Here is a 23,823-nt window from a genome sequence, read left to right on the forward strand (position 1 = left end):
ATGCTAAGGAGGTATCATCGGGATGCCAGGCACATAGTGGAGTACGAGCAGGTGGATATGCAGCCAGATCTAACTTACGTGGAGAAGCCAGTAAGGATTATGGATAAGAAGGAGCAGGTGCTTCGGAACAAAGTGATCAAGCTAGTCAGAGTACTGTGGCAGAATCATAATGTGGAAGAATCGACTTGGGAACTAGAGAGCGCAATGCTAGAAAAGTACCCCCATTTGTTTTCTGTTTGATTCCGGGACGGAATCCTTTTAACGAGGGGAGACTGTAATAACCCCAAAATTTTTCAACTTTTTGTAACCCTTGTGAATAGTGTTTTAGCTGAATGAGAAAACTTTTCGCGCCACACTATGTAGGGATTCTGTTATGGATATTCTGGGATTTTATTAGTACTCTATGAAGTATATAAGTGTATGTAAATATCGTCAGAATCCAATTCCGAACACTTTGGTTTTTCCCGGAAATCCACAAGATACGGAGAGAATTGAGTATAAGGTAACAGGATAAAAAGGATTTAAATTAAAGGATATTAATAGGGGATCATAAAAAGGAATATAACGTATTGAGAAAGGTTAAGGGAACCTAAGTAATAAGATCCCGGATATGATCCTTCAAACGATAAACGAGAACGAAGGTTAAGCGAACCGAACAACAGATCAGCGGTCATTAGGCAAACGATTAGGAAGTTAATCAAAGGGATTAGTAGGAATGATGTCATCCCACCAATAGAAAGAAGACAAGGAAGGAAGGATGACATCATGTGGATGAGGTAAGCATGACATGGAAGAAGGGAGGTGTGGTTGATTAAGGACCACACAAATTCAAGGACAAGGTGGTAATTTGCTAAATCAAAAACAAAACCAAGTCAACCAACTAGCAAATCATTTCATCAAAAATCAGCCAAGGCATTATTCTTCATATTAGCTCTCGGCTTTCTTCATTTTTCAAGGCCAAAATTTTCCAAAATCAAGATCCAAGCATCCTTAATTGGTAAGAAAATTCCCTAACCATCTTTATGCTTAGTTATGGCTATATCATGAGTTTAAGCCATTAATTCTTTCTCTAGCTTCTCCATTTAATCAATGAAGAAGACAATGAATAGTGTTTTCAAGTTTTTAACTTGAACTTTTTCTTGTTTTTCTTGAAGATCCAAGCTTTCCTAAGGCTTCTCCAAGCTTCTTAAGGCTTCCTAGCTCAACCCCCCACTTCAAGGAAGGTATACCATTTTCAAACCCTAGGTTCATATATATTATAAGTGATTTTGATGAGTAGGATGTTATGGTATCTTGTTGTTATGATTAGAGTTTGAGATTTGGTATGGTAGTGAAATGAGATGGTAATTTTGTGGTTTTGATTTAAAGAAACTTAAGCATGATTAAAGTTAGGTTAAGCATATGTATGAATGAGTAAAATTGAATTGGTTGGGGTTGTTATGATGTGATAAGGATGGAGAATGGTTGTATGTTGGATTTGAGGTTGATTTGGGTTGTTTGTGAATGGGTTAAAATTTGGAAATCACGTAAACATAGCCGTCGTAACGTCCGATTTTCTTTGGACTGTTTTTGTGCATAGCATTAGGACCCGAGAACCCCCTGCTAAATTGTGACCACTGCCATGTTTAGATAGCTCATGTTACGAGCTTCGTTTTGATATGTAGTTCGTTCGATTCCGATTTACGGTTTAGGAGAAACGACCGTTTCAAGTAACGGCGTTTCGCGAACGAAACTTTTTTCCCTCGCCTTACTTGGAATGTAGGTTAAAGACCAAAAAGGGTTAATTAATGTGTGAAACATTTATGGTAAATGCGTTAGGCAGTTGGTAAGTCATTCGCGAAGGAATCGCTTTAAAACTCGTAAAGGTTAAATTATTAAAAATGGCGGAGCCGAGGGTACCCGAGTGACTTAAGCGAATCGGTGAGCGTAAAACTAGCATTAGAGTCTAAGTTAGCTAAAGCATAGATTTACAAGTGATTTTGGTTTAATTCCAACTTACTTGTTGTTTATAGGTTATCAGACTCGTCCCGAGCCTTTCTCACCCCCAAGTCGCTCAGGCAAGTATTCTATCCGATACACTATTGTTGTGATGTAAATGTATGTATATGCATTATCTTGTGATATTGCATGATTGTTATTTAGCAAATGTTGCGATATATTGTAGCATGTGATATGGTATATATGCATGCCTGTTTTATATTCTTGAGATATATATCTGTTGGTTTATTTGATAATACCTATGCTAGAGGATAGTTGTATCTTGCATATACCCTTAGTATAGGGACTCAAAGGTGAAAATATTTTCTAAAACCGGGAGTCGAGGATCCCGAGTAGATTTTTGTATTTATGGATATATATATATATATATATTTATATATATATATATGGTTATAGTTTTTCCAAACTATTAACCGAATAAGGTTTATTCGATAACTTTATTTTATTTAATGAATATTATTACGAATATTCATTCGAGGACTTATGACTCCTTTTATTTTATTATTTGAATATTATTCCGAATATTATTCGAAGGCGTATGACTCCTTTACATTATTATTGAATATTATTTGAATATTCATTTGAGGATGTATGACTCCTTTATTTTATTTAATGAATATTATTTATAATATTCATTCGAGGTATTATGACTCAGCTTATTTTATTTATTGAATATTATTTGAATATTCATTTGAGGATCTATGACTCCGATTATTTGCTGAGATATATTCTTTATTTTATTAAAGAATAAGGTGTCGATAATCAAACTTATTTTTGATTATTCAAATAAAGATATTACTTTCGTATAAGTATATCTTTGATTATTTGCTATTCATTTCAAGTATAAGTTTTAATACTTCTACTTCAATTATTTTATAAAGATTATTTTTTTTATGGGAATATTATTTAAATAATAATATTCAGACATTTTCTAAAATATTCTGGGGACTGATTTACTTCATTAAATCAGTTTTACTCCAAACACTCTTTAAAGTGTTTTCGAGTCTTTAAAATGATTTTCAAAAGATAGAGCGGATCCCAAAACTATTTTTATATTTGAGATCTTCCTTTTAAAAAGGGGATTTAAATACTCGCTCAAAACATGGGGGATCCGGCTCGGTGGTGTGTTTTATATTCGCAACAAGGTTGCTGTCTTGGTAAAAGAGTCTTTGATTACTTACCCAATATTCGGGAAGTAAAATTCTTGGAACAAGTTAATCCATTAACAGGCATCGCCTGGGAAATATCGGTGAGTTTTCCTTTCCAACTAGATACGACTTCTTGGTGGAGCCGTATCAACAAGTTTCTACTTGGGGAAAGGGGGAAACGAGCTTTACGTTTCAGAGTCATGGATTTCATCTGAACTAGGAGTGGCGTAAGTGGTCGAGTAGCGCCGGCCCAGCCTTATTATATTGGCCCAAATGGCCTGGAAGTTCCGCTAAGGCGGTCCATTCCTTAGGAGTTCAGTGTTCGGTTGACAAGTAAATCCGACAGGTTCTCCTCTACATGTAGAAAATGGTGGGGTTGTACTACTACGACTGATCATCGTAAGTGGTCTTCCTGGCGCGGTAAACTCCCGTAATGAGTTCATCATCCATTTGGATAATTCTGCAACACTACCCGTAGCATTTCGATCGAAAGGCTACTAATGGGTGGTTGCCGAAGCATTGACAGGGTCAAACATTTTTATTGGTGTATCCATTGAATGAAGTATCTCGTAACTTCATCTCTTTTCAAAATATTTCAAAGATCAAATATTTTCAAGTTTTACTTGTGGTCTCATCTATGGGATGTTTTTCTTAAAACTTATAATACTTTGAACGGTGGCAGTTCAAGTAACTTTATATGATATAAGTGTGATGTAGTATTGGTAACTTCATTCCTTGTTTTTACTTATATCTAGCAAGTAATTATCTTGCATATGATAGAGATGCTATCAAGTATCCATTTAGATACTTATATTATTGATATCACTGTATATATTATCTTGCGAGCTGTAAGGCTCACTCTTGCTTTATTTCTTCATCACACAACAACAGTTAGGAGAGATGACCAGACTCCAGCAGACCCAGCGCAAGCGCGTGGGAAGCGTCCCGCGTCTTCCCGCTGATATTGTAGCTGCTATAGCTGCAGAGGTAGATCCATTGTAGTTTAGACCATCTACTTTTGAGAACCCAATTATGTATAATTATAACTTGTGGCAGATAATGGCAATTAACTGTAAATTATCAAGTAATCATTTTGGGTTGTAATAATTTTAAATTGTGGATTCAAAGACTTGTACTTATTTCAATTTCATCTCTGAGACTATAACGGGTTGTGGTGTGTGTTAGTGTGGGGTCACAGCATGAGGTTATTTATTATTAATTAAGTGAAGTGATATTGTGGAAAGAAAGACCGTGACAACCCGGATCCCCGACCCCGGATCTGGGGGTGTTACACTCTACATGTAGAAAATGGTGGGGTTGCACTACTACGACTGATCATCGTAAGTGGTCTTCCTGGCGCGACAAAACTCCCGTAATGAGTTCATCATCCAGTTGGATAATTCTGCAACACTACCCGTAGCATTTCAATCGAAAGGCTACGAATGGGTGGTTGCCGAAGCATTGACAGGATCAAATAGTTTTAATGGTGTTCCCATTGAATGAAGTATCTCGTAACTTTATTTCCTTTAAAAATATTTCAAAGATTGAATCTATTCAAGTTTTAACTTGTGGTCTCATCTATGGGATGACCTTTTGAAACTTATTATACTTTGAACATTAATAGTTCAAGTAGATTTCTAAAAATGGTATAAGTATAATGAAGTAATTGGTAAGTTCATCTTCCTTAAAACTTATATCCAGTAAGTAATTACCTTACACTTGATAAAGGATTCTAGTAAGTTATCCATTTAGATACTTGCATTATTGTTTACACTATATATTATCTTGCGAGCTGTAATGCTCACTCTTGCTTCATTTCTTCATCACACAACAACAGTTAGGAAAGATGGCCAGACTCAAGCAGACCCAGCGCAAGCGCGTGGGAAGCGTCCCGCGTCTTCCCGTTGATGTTGTAGTTGCTATAGCTGCAGAGGTAGATCTATTGGTAGATCAGGCATTCTACTTTTGGGAACCAAATATTGTATAATTATAACTTGTGGCAGATAATGGCAATTAACTATAAATTTATCAAGTAATCATTTTGGGTTGTAATAACTTTTAAATTGTGGATTCAAGGACTTGTACTTATTTCAATTTAATCTCTGAGACTATAACGGGTTGTGGTGTGTGTTAGTGTGGGGTCACAGCATAAGGTTATTTATTATTAATTAAGTGAAGTGATATTGTGGAAAGAAAGACTGTGACGACCCGGATCCCTGACCCCGGATCTGGGGGTGACACAACATCAATCATCTCTATAAATACCACCTTTGATATTTAACAACAAAGTAAATATCAACATAAATCAGAAACTGAATCTAAACTGTATTTCACCTTTTATCCAAAACCAAAATACTTGATAAATCATTCGTTATATGATTATCAAAAATGATATAATAATTTAGATTGGAATCTTTCTCCGATGGACGTACTATCACATGTTAATCAGCCCGTGTGATAGCACTGGATCATGATTCGTAGAAACATGTCCCAGAACACGAGTACTCAAATAAAAAGGCAATATATTTGCATGTGGCATAGTTTGTATTATAAATATTTCATATAATACATGGCCCTCCGCTGGACCGTCCGCCACAATCACTTACGCATTCATCTAATCTTAAAACTTTTTATTGGAAGAGGTCATAATAATCGACACCCTTAATAATTTTGATTCCCATATTTACTTGGGCAGGAATACTTGCAACAAAATCATCTTTCTCAAGGTATAAAACATTTATAAGTCCAGTATTTGGATAGGTAAAAACACTTAACTATTCTTAACTTAGAATAGCAGAAGAGTACTTGTATGATAAACATTTAACTCGGCGATATATAAAACATTTATCTATTTTGAACTGAGAATAGAAAAATCAATACTTGCATAATCATAAGAAGTTGGATATGTAAAATATTGAACTATTCTGGAATTAGAATAGTATAGAGAACTTGCCTTTAGGTTTTGGTAGGTAAGCACACTCGCAATATCACGATTATCTTAGTGTGACATCTCATTATCTCGCGGTCTTTCTATTTCAATATTCCGCTCATGTGATTTCTAGAAGCTAGATACTCGATACCATTCCATTTTATTCTTTCCAATATATGGTCCCGATCAACTCGAATGATCTGCATCTATAATTAAAAGATACATCTTAATCGCTTAAACAATAATTACTAGATGAACAGTGCGTCAAAACCCTATTGTCTGCCCATACGATAGCCCACACATAAAGAAGACAGTCAAATACAAGACCCTTGACTCACATATGTACGTAATTTACATAGCATATAAACACATAATTCACGTATGACATAATTCATATAACACATGCCTCAGTTCGTCAAAAGGTTCGACTCGGTACGTTTAAAACTAAAATCGGGTCAACATACGTCTTTTTGGTAAATAAATGACTCATAATTAACTTGCAAAATAAGCGACCTTTCGAAACAAAAGGATTCGGGTCTCGAAAGTATTTTTAATGAAAGCAGAATATTTTTCGGAGTCCAGACGCGGTCATTTTATATTAAACGGACAAACGGTCTATTTTCTATGAATAAAATAAGAGCTGATCAATTAATATTAATATTAATTGAATATTCAATACCTATATATATTTTTAAAAGCTCAAAATAATATTTAGAATATTATTTGGCTCAATTAAAAATAATTACACTTCATTCAACTATTTATAAATAAAATTAATTGATTAAATGAATTAATCAATTAATTAAATGAATAAATAATTAATCAAAATAAATTATAAACAATTGAATCAAATTATGATTTTCGAAAATAATAAAAGATAATAATTTAAAATTAAAATAAATATTTTAGAAAAAAATTGAAATAACGTCTTTGTAAAATGGACTTTTCCCGGGGTCATAACCCCTCAAAATCAATCTCAAATGACACAATCCAACTATATTCTAATAAAATTTATAAATTTAAAACACACAATAATTTATATTTACAAGTATACACACACTAGAAATGAAAAACACGGCCAAAAGCGCCTACTACGAAAACTTCTAAAAAGTATGAAATAAATATATAAAAACTAACATGTTATAATATACTCAAGTACGAAAGCGGAATTTCGAAATCGTTACCCAAAATAAATTATGATCACCCCAAAAAGAATATCTGAACCGCCATGTGGAGTAATCAACGTCGTCAAACTCCTTTTCTATGCCCCGATAATAAATTAAAACGGAAAATATGCTCCACAAATTTTCTTCTCAAAACCTCGCAATATATATACCTATGCGTAGGTATCGAAGCGTTGGTCATTTATATATATATATATAACAATTGAAATTTGGATGTACGGTTTTGAAGATATGAATTTTGAGTATTTAAAATATAACTATAATATGAGAGAGTGAGAGAGATAAGAAAGAGTGGAGAGAGAAAGGAGGAACAGAGAGAGAAACCAGGGGCATAAATGTGTTGCGCGTAAACTGAGGGGGGGAAACGACTATGATGCTTTTCCTTTTATTTTACTATTTTTTATTTTTTTTTAAACAACAACACATAGCAGCCAACATAAACATGCCATTTCCACGTTTCTATTGATTTATAAACAGTTGACGCGTGTCTCCCTGTTCTTGTAGCACAAATTATAACCCGTGTTTTGCAATTTATGCATAAATTTATGGGTGAAAATAACCCGAAAAATTATCAAAATAATTTTAAAATTTCCTAAATATTAAAAAACTTGTAAAATATAAATTTCGTAATTTTTAATACATTTTGAATCTAACGTCAGACCCGCGTTTCGATATTTAACGAACAAACTTGGGAGTGAAACTAACCCGAAAATTATCGAAATATTTCTAAAATCTCAAAATATTTAAAAAATAAAAAAAATTATAATTTTTAAAATATTTTTGAATTGTGCATCCACCCCTCATTTTACGATTAAACGAACAAACGTGCGGTTTAATAAAACCTGAAAAAATCCAAAACAATTTTAAAATTCTTTAAATATGCAAATACTAATAAAATATAAGTTTCCTAACTTTTGAAGTGTTCTTGAATTTAATACTAAATTTACACTTAGATACAATTAAAAAATCATTTATGGGTAAATAATTGACGAAATATTATTTTATAAATTTTATAAATTCCTATAAATAATTATTCAAATTATAAAATCATAAAAATAATTTTAAATATAATTTAAATATTTATGAATTTTTTTTTTGAATAAAATCATTTTAAAGGACAAAAACAAAACGATGCGACTTAGTAATAAATAATTCCAATAATCCTTAATTACAACTGAGTCACACATAATTAATATTACATACAACACATAGCTGATAGAATATCCACTCAATCAAAACGAACTCAATTTACCGACATTAATTAAATGATCGACTTTTAAATAAACTTTTAAAAATAATAAATTTAAGTAAATATTTTCAGAAATTAACAAGAATCGGTACAACACTTAAAAATTACCAAATTACCATTTAATAACACAAACTCGTCATACATGAATAAAATATCCCCCATTTTATTCCTTCCTAATCAGAAAATCACATAAACATATTCAAAGAACAGATTTTCTAGTGTGTGCCCAAGGGCATACATTAATAATGTAGGTGGCAAAATTTGATTGGTTCATTCTCACTAATAATGATGGACCCCCCCTGCATACACAAAAATCCCCACAAATCATAATGAGCCACATCATCAAAAATACATATAATTTAGTGTATAGAGTGTGCCCATGGGCACACACTAGATAAACCATAATAATAATAATAATAATAATAATAATAATAATAATAATAATAATAATAATAATAATAATAATTATGAAAGTTACGGGATATCACAATCTACCCCCTTATAAGGATTCCGTCCTTGGAATCAGCAGAAGAGAGCACTAGGGATCTTCTGGAAACTTTCAAATCTTGCATAGGAAACCTTTCTTAGAATCTCAAATAAAAACTTGGATTCCTTGTATAACATAATTATCACGGGAGTTTCGCTCCACACCATCGTTCCTTCCACATACCATTTGACCAATTTCTCCATAGAATCGCTTTTACTGATAGAGAGAGAAAGAATAGAAAGAAAGATAAAGGGAAAGAAAAGAAAGAGAGATAATGATAAATAGAGAGAGAAGTAAAGAAACAGACTGACTTCGCTATACTCCAATGATATTATAACCGCATTGCAATTCACTGTCGTCCTTGGTAATCCCATCACATAGCCTTACTTTGACTTGACCAAGATAACTCAGCCCAATTTGGTTGGCATACCTTCGTATATTTGAAATAATAAAATCATGGAATTCTAAAGAGAAAAGAATTTCATATCATAACGGGTGTCCCACGATTGTGATTACCAAATTTGAATTTTTGAGAAAGTATTATTGAAATGAAAGAATAACTGAGAGATCAATATGATCAAATAAACTTGGTATTGCGTGTCCAAATTAAGACACTATTAAAGGTTGTTAACCTTCTTGTAGTCAAAACATACACAAGTGATGGCGTCCCATCCAACTCTTATCACACAGACAGGTATACCTTGTGTCCCTTATAGTTAGGGTTGTTCATCTCAGTTAGAATAAAAGAACATGAAAGGAATTCAAAATAGAATGAATAAAACTGAATAGATTTCAAAGCTAATATTTCTGAAGGAAATGAAATTCAGGAAACAAAATTCTGGCACAAAATGGCCAAGTGGTATCATATCACCAATAAAACTATCCATCATATAAGAAAAGTGGAAATTTCAATATTACAACTTGACAGAGCTATCAAAACCTGAAAATAGGCTTCATGACGGCCCCTATCACATTACATGATTGAAAACGGGTGTTAGGGAATATATACTCTAACAGATTCCTCTTTTTGAGAGATATCAAAAGAAGTTATAGAAAGAGAAGGTATTGCCAAGGTCTTAATACTTATCTTCTATTTAAGCTCTTTTGTTGACTCGCCATTCGATTCTAGACACTTCTTCATGTTCTAAGGATATCGATAATCTTCATCGTCGTCGAATCATAGTAGCCTCGAAAGATTCCATAATAGAAGTTTGTAACTGGCAGGAGTTTTGTCTAGCTCAACAGAACCATCTCAAACGAATGCGCCTATCTTAGCTTACTCGTTGGTACTATATGCAATAGTCCAACAAGAACTCGATATGAGCTCAAGCGTCTGTACATAACTATACACACTCTCGTTTCTAGTCTACTATAACCTCAGCTCTAATACCAACCTGTAACACCCCCAAATCCGGGATCAGGGGGATATCGTCATTACTATGAAACCTCAATCCAAATTAACCAGTTAAATCAATAAATAAATGACAGCAGAAGATATATGACCCCAAACTAATCCAAGATCTTTTAAGGTTACAGTTCTAAAAATAAAAATTCCAAATTCCACAAATAACTTTTTCACTTTCTTTTAAAAATCTTTTCAACAATTTACAACTCAATACTAAACCCGCTAGTATAACTTCGAAAAGAAGTATACTAGGCCCAACTATACACAACTATAACATAATATAATATAAACAACTTTACACAGTAGAACTTACACTAGTCTGCAAACCCTGGACCAACTACTTCCTAGAAGCTTCTTTGATTTCTTGAATTACGCGGCTAAATAACGCAAGCTAATCCTCACTGGAAGGTTAAATTCAAAAATAGGCAAGTATGAGCGAAATAAATGCCCAGCAAGTTCATTATAGCATATATGTGGTCATTTTGATATAAAACCGATATCTGCATTAGAGCAGGACATTTAAAATCATGATTGCTGAACCAGAAAATTTGGATAAGGTACCCCAGAATTGGTTCCTTAATTGTATTCAAAACTCTTTTGATATTCTTGAGCGAAAATGCTTCAGCAATATTTTGAATCTTGACAAGAATAAAACTCGTAAAAAGTGTTTACGGAAATATCGTAAACAATAATAACATGAGACAAGGATTATGGACTGAATCATAAACTTTATTCAAAACTCAACTCTAGATTATAAAACTTATTTGGTTGTCATGTCAAATTAGATATCAATACGAACTTTGATTCTAACAACATCTCATACTGAAGTCAACATCAATAATCTCTATTAATATCCCCTTTGATATTTAACAACAAAGTAAGTATCAACATAAATCAGAAACTGAATCAAAACTGCATTTCACCTTTAATCCAAAACCAAAGTACTTGATAAATCATTCGTTATATGATTATCAAAAATGATATAATAATTTATATTGAAATCTTTCTCCGAAGGACGTACTATCACATGTCGATCATCCCGTATGGTAGCACTGGATCATGATTCGTAGAAACATGTCCCAGAACACGAGTACTAAAATAAAAAGGCAATATATATGCCTGTGGCATAGTTTGTATTATAAATATTTCATATAATACATGCCCCCGCTGGACCGTCCGCCATTTTTACTTACATATTCATCCAATCTTAAAACCTTTTAGTGGTAGGGGTCATAATAATCGACACCCTTAATAATTTTGAATCCCCCATTTACTTGGGCAGGAATACTCGCAACAAAATCATCTTTCTCAAGGTATAAAAAATTTATAAGTCAAGTATTTGGATAGGTAAAAACACTTAACTATTCTGAACTTAGAATAGCGGAAGAGTACTTGCATGATAAACATTTAACTCAGCGATATATAAAACATTTATCTATTTTGAACTGAGAATAGAAAAATCAATACTTGCATAATCATAAGCAGTTGGATATGTAAAATATTGAACTATTATGGAATTAGAATAGTATAGAGAACTTGCTTTTAGGTTTTCGTAGGTAAGCACACTCGCAATATCACGATTATCATAGTCTGACATCCCATGATCTTGTTGTCTTTCTATTTTAATATGTTGCTCCTGCGATTTTCATAAGCTAGATACTTGATACCATTCTATTTTATTATTTCCAATGTCTGGTCCCGATCAACTTGAATGATCTGCATCTATAAATAAAAGATACACCTGAATCGCTTAAATGATAATTACACGATGAACTGTGCGTCAAAACCCTATTGTCTACCCATACGATATCCCGCACATAAAGAAGACAGTCAAATACAAGACTTTTAACTCACGTCCGCACGTAATTTACATAGCATATAAACACATATTCCACGTATCACATAATTCATATAACACATGCCTCGGTTCGTAAAAAGGTTCACCTCGGTACGTTTAAAACTGAAATCGGGTCAAAATAGGTCTTTTTCGTAAATACGCGACTCAGAATTAACTTGCAAAATAAGCGACCTTTTGAAACAAAAGGATTCGGGTCTCGAAAGTATTTTTAATGAATGCATAATATTTTCCTGAGTCTAGACGCGTCCGTTTCGTATTAAACGGAGAAACGGTCTATTTTCTACGAATAAAATAAGAATAAATCAAATAATAATAATAATAATTCAATATTCAATACCTATATATTTTTAAAAGCTTAAAATAATTTTTAGAATATTATTTTGCTGAATTAAAAATAATTACACTTCATTCAACTATTTATAAATAAAATTAATTGATTAAATAAATTAATCAATTAATTAAATGAATAAATAATTAATCAAAATAAATTATAAATAATTGAATCAAATTAGGATTTTCGAAAATAATAAAAGATAATAAATTGAAATTGAAATAAATATTTTAAAAAAAATATCGAATTGTCTTTGTAAAATGGACTTTTCCCGGGGTCATAACCCCTCAAAATCAATCCCAAACAAAATAATCCAACTAAAATCTAATAAAATTTATAAATTTAAAACACACAATAATTTATATTTGCACCTATAAACACGCTAGAAACGAAAAACACGTCCAAAAGCGACTTCTACGAAAACTTCTAAAAATTATGAAATAAATATATAAATACTAACATGCTATAATATACTCAAGTACGAAAGCGAAATTTCGAAATCGTTACCCAAAATAAATTATGATCACCCCGAAGAGAATATCTGATGTCCAAAAAATATCTCCAGAAAAATCCAAAATTAATAGTCATAGACATATACACACTGAAACGTCATGTGGAGTAATCAACGCCGTCAAACTCCTTTTCTACGCCCCGAAAATAAATTAAAACGGAAAATATGCTCCGCAAATTTTCTTCTCAAAATCTCGCAATATATATACTTATGCGTAGATATCGAAGCGCTGATCGTTTATATATATAACAATTGAAATTTGGATGTACGGTTTATAAGATATGAATTTTTGAATATTTAAAATATAACTGTAATATGAGAGAGGGAGAGAGATAAGGAAGAGTGGACGGAGAAAGGAGGAACAGAGAGAGAAACCGGGGAGGAAAGCGACTGTGATGTTTTTCTTTTTCTTTTTTTTATTTAATTTTTTAAAACAGCAACACGTAGCAGCCAACATAAACAAGCAATTGACATGTTTCTATTGATTTATAAACAGTTGAGGCATGTCTCCCTCTTCTTGTAGCCAAAATTTTAACCCGTGTTTTGCAATTTAATGAATAAATTTAAATTTCGTAATTTTTAATACATTTTTTAATCTAACATCAGACCCGCATTTCGATATTTAAGGAACAAACTTGCGAGTGAACCTAACTCGAACAATTATCGAAATATTTATAAAATTCTCAAAATATTTAAAAACTAATAAAATAAAATTTTCATATTTTTTAAAATATTTTTGAATTGTGCATCCGCCCCATATTTTACGATTAAACGAACAAACGTGCGGGTAAATAAAATCCATAAAATTTCCAAAAAAAAATTATCGAAATATTCAAATACTAATAAAATATAAGTTTCATAATTTTTGAAGTATTCTTGAATTTAATAATAAATTTACACTTAGATACAATCAGAAAATCATTAAGGATAAATAATTGACAAAATATTGTTTTATAAATTTTATAAATTCCTATAAATAATTATATAAATATAAAACCATAAAAATAATTTTAAAGATAATTTATATATTTATGAAAATAAATTTTCAATAAAATCACTTTTAAAGACAAAAATAAAACGATACGACTTAGTAATTAATAATACAAATAATCCTTAATTACATCTGAGTTAGACATAATTAATATTACATACAACACATAGCTGACAGAATATCCACCCAATCAAAACGAACTCAATTTACTGATATCAATAAAATGATCGGCTTTTAAATAAACTTTTGAAAATAATACATTTAAGTAAATATTTTCAGAAATTAACAAGGATCAGTACAACACTTAACAATTAGCATATTACCATTTAATAACACAAACTCATCATACAGGAATAAAATATCAACCATTTTATTCCTTCCAAATCAGAAAATCACATAAACATATTCAAATAATAATAATAATAATAATTCTGAAAATTACGGGATATCACAACAATTGCAGATCAAGATATCTCAATTATGCTGAGAAAAGTAGATGCACCTTTGTTCAAGGCATGTGAGGTTAATTTTAGTGAGGTTGAGTTGGTCATCAAGCAAGAACTTGCAGATGAAGACAGTGAAAAGATAAATGCAGAAACAATTCCAACCACTAAAATTGAGAAGAAGCCCATGGTCAATCAAGTTTCAAAGACACCAATCAAGGAAATCAAGACTGGGAATGCAGGAAAGAAGAAGAAGAACAGGAATGGGAAAATTGGAGTGAACAAGAGTAATAACTTTGTATTTGTTGCAGATGCTCCCTGGAAACAGTGTCAAAAGTAAGGCTCAACTAATCACCTAACTCACCTTTGTAAAAAGGCTGTTAGTGAGCCAAAAGTGGGAGCATACAAATACAATGAAGCAAATGCTGAAGATCCATATTCATTCTGTGATAAATTTGATTGCAATCCTTGCAATATGAAAGTGATGACAAGCTGTCATAAACTGAGAAAGATCTCAAAGAAGTTAACCTTGGATCTATAGCTAAGAAGAAAAATGCAAATTAATCAATGAACAATGTTTTTTCTGAATCATCAAATTCTACTTCTGCTACTTCAGTGAAAAAAGAAGAAAGCACCCAACACTGCCTGGGTAGCTAAACACACTTAATCCTCATTGTGTGCAGGGCAAGGTGAAGAGAGTCAGATGGATCATTGATAGTGGATGCTCCAGACATATGACAGGTGATAAATCCCTGCTATCACAATTTGAGGAGATGGTTGGCCCATTAGTGACTTTTGGAGACAACAACAAAGGATTCACAATGGGATATGACAAGTTATTCTCTGGGAATATTGTCATTGAAGATGTAGCACTAGTAGTTGGTCTTGAGGTGAATCTCCTAAGTGTTGGTCAATTCATAGATAAAGGATTCAATGTTTCACTTGAGAAAGGAGACTACTCAATTATCAGCAAAAATACTGGTGAAGTTTCTTTGAAAGGAGCAAGGAAAGGAAGCTTGTTTGTTGCATATCTAAACTTAGAAAATAAGGATGGTATATATTGCTTCTATACCAAGGTATCTATTGAGCAAAGAAAAATGTGGCACAAGAAACACTTTCACCTGAATTACAAAGTAATTAATACCTTAGTGAAAAAGGAATTAGTGAGAGACATGCGAAATCTGGAATTTGATCAAGTTGAAGTTTGTGAGGCTTGTCAAAAAGGCAAAATGAAAAGGTTCAGTCACAAAAGAAAAATTGTGAATTCCATAAGTGCATTATTGCAACTTATTCACATGGACCTGTTTGGACCAGTTAATGTCTTATCTATTTCTAGAAATAAATATGCACTTGTGATGGTGGATGATTACTCAAGGTATACATGGGTAGAGTTTATGCATTCAAAGGATGAAACTCCACACATTATTATTGAACACATCAAAAAGATTAAGAAGCAGGATGAAGATCACAATTGTGTAGGAAGATTGAGGAGTGACAATGGCACATAATTCAGAAATGCAATTTTAAATGAATTCCTGCAAATACAAGGGTATTGTTCAAGAGTTTTCAGCTGCAAGGACACCTCATAAAAATGGAGTAGTTGAAAGGAAGAATAGAACTCTGGTTGAGGCTGCTAGAACAATGCTGCAAGATGCCAATTTTCCAACAAGTTTTTTGGAAGAAGCTGTCAACATTGCATGCTACACTCAAAATAGATATCTCATTTACAAAAATCTTGGCAAGTCACCTTACTCAATTTTGTCAAAAAGGAAGCCTACTGTCAAGCATCTATATGTGTTTGGCTTTGTACTAAAAGACAACTCTAAATATGTAGGAAAATTGGACTCTGAAGTTTCTGAAGCAATTTTTATGGGATATTCATTGTAGAGAACTGCCTACAGAGTTTATGTGCTTGAACAAAAGAAAATTATGGAAAGCACAGATGTGACCTTTGCTGATGACAAGTGTCCAGGCTTGCAATGTCTTGATGAGAATGAAACTGAAGCCTTAAGTTTGAAGATCAAAACATTGATAGTGATTCTGAAGATAAGGCCTAGATCAACACAAGTAACAAAATAAATGAAGAGTCAACTGAGCAAGTGAATCATGAGGATGAAAACTCATCTCATACACCTGAATTTGATGTCATAAACTGACGGGGAGAAAGAGGAGAAAGTTCTGCAAGTCATGCCAATGATGAAGAGAATGCAAAAACTTTAAGTCAATAAAATCACACCAGGAAATGGGATAGGAGTCATACGAGAGAAGCAATTATTGGTGATCCAAATGATGGAGTGAGGACTAGAAGTGCAACTGTAAATGAATGTCTACATGCATGCTTTCTTTCACAAATTGAGCCTCGGTTCCTTCCCCAAAGAACAGAAGCATAATTGGAACAAAGTGGGTGTACATGAACAAAATGGATAAAAATGGAATTGTAACAAGGAAAAAAGCAAGGTTGGCTGCAAAAGGCTACTCACAAGAAGAAGGAATTGATTATGATGAAAATTTTGCTCCAGTTGTAAGACTTCAATCAATAAGGATCTTTCTTCTATTTGCTGCACACTCAAATTTTAAAGTGTATCAAATGGATGTAAAGTGTGCATTCCTTAATGGTGAGTTGGAAGAAGAGGTTTATGTGCAACAACCACCTGGCTTTGAAGATCCGGAGTTTCTGGATTTTGTTTATCAACTGCTAAAGGCTCTCTATGGTTTGAAGAAAGAACCTAGAGCTTGGTATGATACACTATCAGAATTTCTGCTCAAACATAGATTCACTAGAGGAACAATTGACAAGACTATATTCTACAAGAAGCATGGTGGTGATATGATCCTAGTTCAATTCTATGTGGATGATATCATTTTTGGTTCTATAAATGAAAAATTATGTCAAAGATTTTCAAGACTCATGTAGAGTGAATATGAGATGAGCATGATGGGAGAATTAAGTTACTTTCTTGGACTTCAAGTCAGCCAAAGAAGTGATGGAATCTTCATCGGCCAAACTAAGTATGTTAAAGATTTATTGAAGAAATTTGGAATGGTTGATTGTTCACCTGCATCAACACCTATGTCTACAGCTATAAAGTTGGATGATGATAAGAAAGGAAAAGGTGTAGACATTTCAGGCTATAGAGGAATGATTGGATCTTTGTTGTACTTAACTGTTAGTAGACTAGACATCATGTTTGCAACATATCCGTGTGCTAGATTTTAAGCAAATCCTAAGGAATCACATTTGATGGCTATAAAAAGGATTTTCAGATACTTAAAGGGAACACAAAACTTTGGACTATGATATCCCAAGGGAACAAAATTTGAAGTTGTTAGATACACGGATGCAGATTTTGCTGGATTCAGGGTTGATAAGAAGAGTACTAGTGGAAGCTGTCAATTTCTTGGTCAAATACTTGTACCTTGGTACAGTAAAAAATAGCAATTTATGTCAACTTCCACAGCTGAGTCTGAATATATAGCTGCAGGAAGTTGTTGTACTCAAGTGCTTTGAATTAGAAATCAACTAATGGACTATGGCCTAATGTTACACAAAATTCCAATCATGTGTGACAGTACTAGTGACATATCTATTATTTCTAATCCAGTTAATCATTCTAGAACTAAGCACATTGATGTAAGGTACCATTTATTAGAGAACATGTTGTAAATGCTATTATTAAGCTCATTTTTGTTCCAACAGAAAAACAATTAGCTGACATTTTCACTAAACCTTTGGATGAAGTTATTTTCACTACACTTGTAGGTTTGAATTCTTCATCCTAAAGGTAAAAACTCAGCTAATGTGTTGCAGAAGATTACTTGCTGATAAATCAAAATTTATTTAATTTAATTGGAAATTAACTGGAATATGATTTATAAATATTTCAAAATTCTCTGTATATTTATTTTTCTAAATTTAAAATTCAACTTAGGATTTTTCAAATTCTACGAAATACTTTCTAACTGTTAATTTACATTTTCAATATGTGAAATTTATATAAGATAGAACTAAAAAGAACAAAAGTATGTAGAGGACTGAGTTCTCGATAAGTCTAATTGTGTAACGACTGAAATTTTCGCGATATAATTATATGAATAAAGTATAGTTTTGTGATCTATTTGTAGATTTATGAGTATAAAATATAAAGTTATATAATTTTGTGGCTTATGTGTAATTTCTATGAAACAGTAAAAGAGAGCGTTAAATGGGTCATTCCAGATGTTGAGTCAGAAAAAGGTATAAGCTAAGTTTCGTCGGGCCGTCAGGAAGAACGAGACCCGTTATACGAAAGGTGGATTAAATGAAAAGGGATTAAGAATAAGAAAATTTTTGGATTATAATAAGAGATGAAAGATATCGAGTCCTCAATGTGTTTCTATTATATGGATTCGTAATTATGAAAGATATATTACCCGGTAATTGTTATACGCGTAATCAGCTATTAAAAGGGGAATGATGTGTTAAGATGTACAAATATAAAATATTTTTGATGTTATTGAGTGAATATATGTTATATTAAAGTTACAAGTATGAATCTGTGATTCACGAGTTTTTAAATATTTTTCAAAAGGATTTATTTGGTAACAATAAGGATTATTTGATCCTTATATATTTTTATAAAATCATTCAAGTATGATCAAAGTGTGAAATTTGTTTTATCCTCTCTGGATTAGTTCTAGAGGCTTTTTAAAAATTATAGTTGGATTTGTTTTGATGTTTTGATATTTTAAAATGAATTCATAAATTCATTTTTATTATTTGAGATTTATTTGTAAAATTAATAGAAAATAATCCGTCTGCTCAAAAATTATTTTAAAAATATGTGGAGAGGGATAATTTCATGATCTTTATTTTAATCATAAGCATTGTATCATTTTTATAATTTATAAAGCTGTTTTATATTGTTGCTTTATAATTCTAGAATTTTGTATAAAAGAAAAAGAAAATAAAATGGGGAGTTTACCATTTTTCCCCTAGCTCATCTGTAAATACTCCCTCCCCCTCCCATTTCTTTCTTCCTTCTCTCCCACTCCCTCTCGTCTCTCCCGAGCTCTCTCTCTCTCATTCTTTTTTTCTCTCTTTTTCTAACATGCAACCACAAATTCTATTCGGTTTTCAAATATTTCAACACCAAAGTTAATCTTTTTCAATTCTCTATCTCTATACTACTTGCATGTAAGTGTTGGTTAAGTTTTTACAAAACCCTCTTTTTGAATATATCCAAAAAGGATGTAATTTATTGAGATGTGTTCACTAGGGTGTATAATATGAAAGATGTGATGAAATTGTGAGGTTTGAAGGTCCAAAACTCGAAGGGAGGCCCATGCATGGGCACTCTCGAGTTCGACCACCACCGACCATGACCAAACGAGAGCCGGTGGATTTGTTAAAGCTTAATTTTGAGTTGATTTAATGAAAAAAGTATAAATAGATATATAATGTAAAGTCCATGTTGAGTGTTAGGAATATGTTGTGAACTTGATGATAAATTAAACAAAACACCTTAGTAGATTTAACTTAGTGAATTTTGTAGCACTCGACGGGTGATCAAATGTAATCCCGACGGATGATTCAATATAGTCCCAACGGATGATGATTTTTCATCCATCCAGTGAGTAGCTTATGTAATAATAAGTATTGTAGCACATTTCTTCAAACAACCTTTTGTAGATTCTGTAGGAGCATATGAGTCATGTTGACTACTAGTAGATATGCAGAATAGGTTGATTAATTGTAAATATGAGATGTCTTATAATTCTGCATAAGTGAAACGGAGTCAAGTGATAAATAGCTACCCAACGGATGATCAACAAAGCCACCCGACGGATGACAAGCATGTACCCGACGGATGATCAAATTCAAATATCTGTTGACAGTGACAACACAATCACATGTGTCGAGTGTTTGCAAAAGGAATGTGGCAGCCTATTTAGCAGGGATTTGAGAACAAATAAGCATTACCATTTCCATGCTATTATGAAGATATTCAAAGATGCTGGAATAGAGTAGTGAAGTAGCATAGAGTTAGACTAGAAATGTTTTTTTTTATTATCTTGTCTTATTGTCATGTAAACTTGGTGATATATAAACCAAGTGTAGCAAGTAGAACAATTATCGAACGAAGCACACACATTCTCAGAGAAACATTTTCAAGATGTATTCTGTAGCATTTCTCTGTAGGTTTAGTTGTTTATACTTGTAAGCAGTTGTGAGCCATTCGAGCTTCACAGGGTTCTCACTCAATATATATATATATAGTGGATACTTTCAAATCCACCAAAAAGTTTTGAAAACTTGTGTTTTTATTACTTTCTGTTAAGATTCATATAAATCATTTATTCTGCACTCTGCAAATCAAACACATATATTATCAAGTAGGAACAGTTTTAAAATCTTGAAAAAGAAGCCTGAATTACATTCAACCCCCCTTGTGTAATTCTTATTGTATTGTTAGGGAATAACATTGAGTGTTTGATGTGTGTTTGAATTTTTAGAATTCAAATTTAAGTTTTATGTTTAAACGCTTGAGTATAATGATTATTGTGTTAAGTATGAAGTGGATTACTTGATTAGTTGAATAAGTAATGATGCACGCCACTAAAACTTGATGCATGTCACTAAAACTTGAAGCATGTCACTAAATCTTAATACGTGAGGCTATATATGAATGCATGTTAATTTCCTTAAGTTTTATTTGGTTTTTGGCATGTAAGGTTCGAATTTTTGGGTATAAATGCAAGAAAATGATTGTTAAAGATAGTTGGTGTTTGAGAAGTCTTATTTTGATTTAATAAGGATTTAATAGAAGCTAAGAATATTTTTTTAATGTTAAAACTCTGAGTTGGTCGAATTACGGACCTTGATATTTCAAATTTTTATATAAAAAAATGGTGCATAAGAATGGTTTTTAAGGATTGTGAGGTTAACACTTGATTTGGGTAGTTAATAAAAGATGAATGCTAAATTGTATGGATTTAAGAAGTTGAATTGCATGTTACATATTATATGTGGTTGATTGATGTGTAACAGTGTAATAAGGGTTGTTAGAGATTTACATACTTGGTTGGATTATTGTTGATTGGTGTTTTTAGGAAAAGGGTAAGCGTATTTATGAATACTTCATGCCTGAATTTTAAAAGAAACTATAGATATTTATAAGGAATATAGTCGATATGATCTAATGAGATTTGGTGTCGGATTATGTGAATATGTGATTACTTTCTATATGTAAAGAGTCTAGTTAATCGGTGATATAAAGCGTATAAAGGAGTTAACCTATTATGTGTTATGTGTGATATATGTATATAAGATAAGCGAATATCATGATTGGGGTAGAAAGTTCGACATTTTGAGAAACGTCGGGAATTGATAAGGTTTCTAATTAGGTTTCATTTTTTATTGTAGATTTGGAAAGCGAAGGCATTCAGGCTAGGAAAGGAAAAGAGGTCTTATGTGGCAGTAGCTCAAATTCTGTGAGACAGGAAAGCTTTTCGAGGCAAGTAACTCTGCCTTCTATTGTGAAATTGATTATAGAGAGGATATTGATGATATAATTGTTATTGAACCCTCTAATAAACCCTAATAGTAGCCCCTTTATTTCAGGTACCTATACCTTGTTTTTTTTATATTTTTGCTACCCTTGTGATCCTTTGACCCTAAGTGACATAATGAATCTTTCATATTCGATACCTTGTTAACCTAGATCCCTGTGATAGTAAACTTATGCCATGTTTATGTGTCATTCTTCAAAACTGTCATGATAACAGCCTTGTTATACCCTGTTTGATCATTTCTCAACTTACGATCCTTTTTATTTCCAATTTGCTTATTCCCCTTGAATTCTTGAATTGAACCTAAGAACGACTTTCGACTTGAATGAGTCCAAGTGATTTCATGTATTGATAATGTTAAAATAAATCTAGTTAAAACTTCTATGATGTTAGATATATTTGTGATGTCATGTCTAATATGATTTGTGTTTAGTTTTCAGATCTTACTTAACAGGACAAATCAGTACTTAACTGGAAATCAGTACTTATACTGAAGTCAGGACTTAAGATTTAAAAACTTAAGTTGTCAGAACTTAAGTTATCAGGAGATGTTTATCAGGAGATAATATCAGGACTTAAGGAGACGTTCAGATTAGGAAGGCGGCTGATTGAAAAGAAAGAAGATCAAGACAAACTTAAGAAGAGATATGCATGGAGAAGAATTCTATAAGGAATAGAATACTTGGAAGAAAAGATAACTGATTGATATATATTAAGAAGCAGAATTATATTCGATATCAATTAGAAGATTATCTTGTAACTGTGTAGTATATAAATACAGACATAGGGTTTACACTATATGTGTTATCATAATCGAGTTTATTAATTATTGTAACCCTAGCAGCTCTCGTGATAATTTGTTCATCACTGAGAGAGGACAGTTCTTTGTAATAGAATTTATTGTGTTGAATAAAATCTGTTTTCTGTTACTTGAGTTCTTATGTTTGATTTGATTGTAGTAAACACTGTATTCAACCCCCTTCTATAGTGTGTGTGACCTAACAAGTGGTATCAGAGCAATCTGTTAACATACATACAGTAAAGATCAAAAAACAATCATGTCTGAAGAAGTACAAACTCCAACCAAGTCCACCAAAACTGAAGAAACTCCAAAGACTCAAATCCATAATCGATATGAGACTATTAGGGTTCCCATACTGAAACCTTCTGAGTATCCCATATGGAAGGTGAGGATGTCTATATTTCTGGAAGCTACAGATCCAGAATACCTTGACAGAATTAATGAAGGACCACACAAGCCAACCAAGCTCTCTGTTATAGTTGCAGATCAGCCAGCACAGACTGTACCAAAAGGAGAAAAGTGAATATACAGCTGAAGATATCTCATCTATTGTAAAGGATGCAAAGGTAAGACATTTGCTGCACAGTGCCATTGATAATGTAATGTCAAACAGGGTAATTAACTGCAAGACTGCAAATGAGATATGGGATGCCTTGGAGACAAGATGCCAGGGAACTGATTCAATTAAGAAGAACAGGAGGACCATGCTCACTCAAGAGTATGGGCACTTTGACTCAAAACCTGATGAGTCATTGACTGGTTTATATGATAGATTTGTCAAACTCTTGAATAATCTGTCACTGGTGGATAAGGAATATGATCTTGAAGATACTAATCTCAAATTCCTTTTAGCTCTTCCTGAAAGTTGGGATTTGAAGGCCACGACTATAAGAGACAACTATGCTCTTGATGAAACTACTCCAGATGTAATTTATGGTA

The sequence above is a fragment of the Apium graveolens genome, chromosome 4 (assembly GCF_009905375.1).
Source record: "Apium graveolens cultivar Ventura chromosome 4, ASM990537v1, whole genome shotgun sequence".
In the NCBI taxonomy this organism is placed as follows: Eukaryota; Viridiplantae; Streptophyta; class Magnoliopsida; order Apiales; family Apiaceae; genus Apium; species Apium graveolens.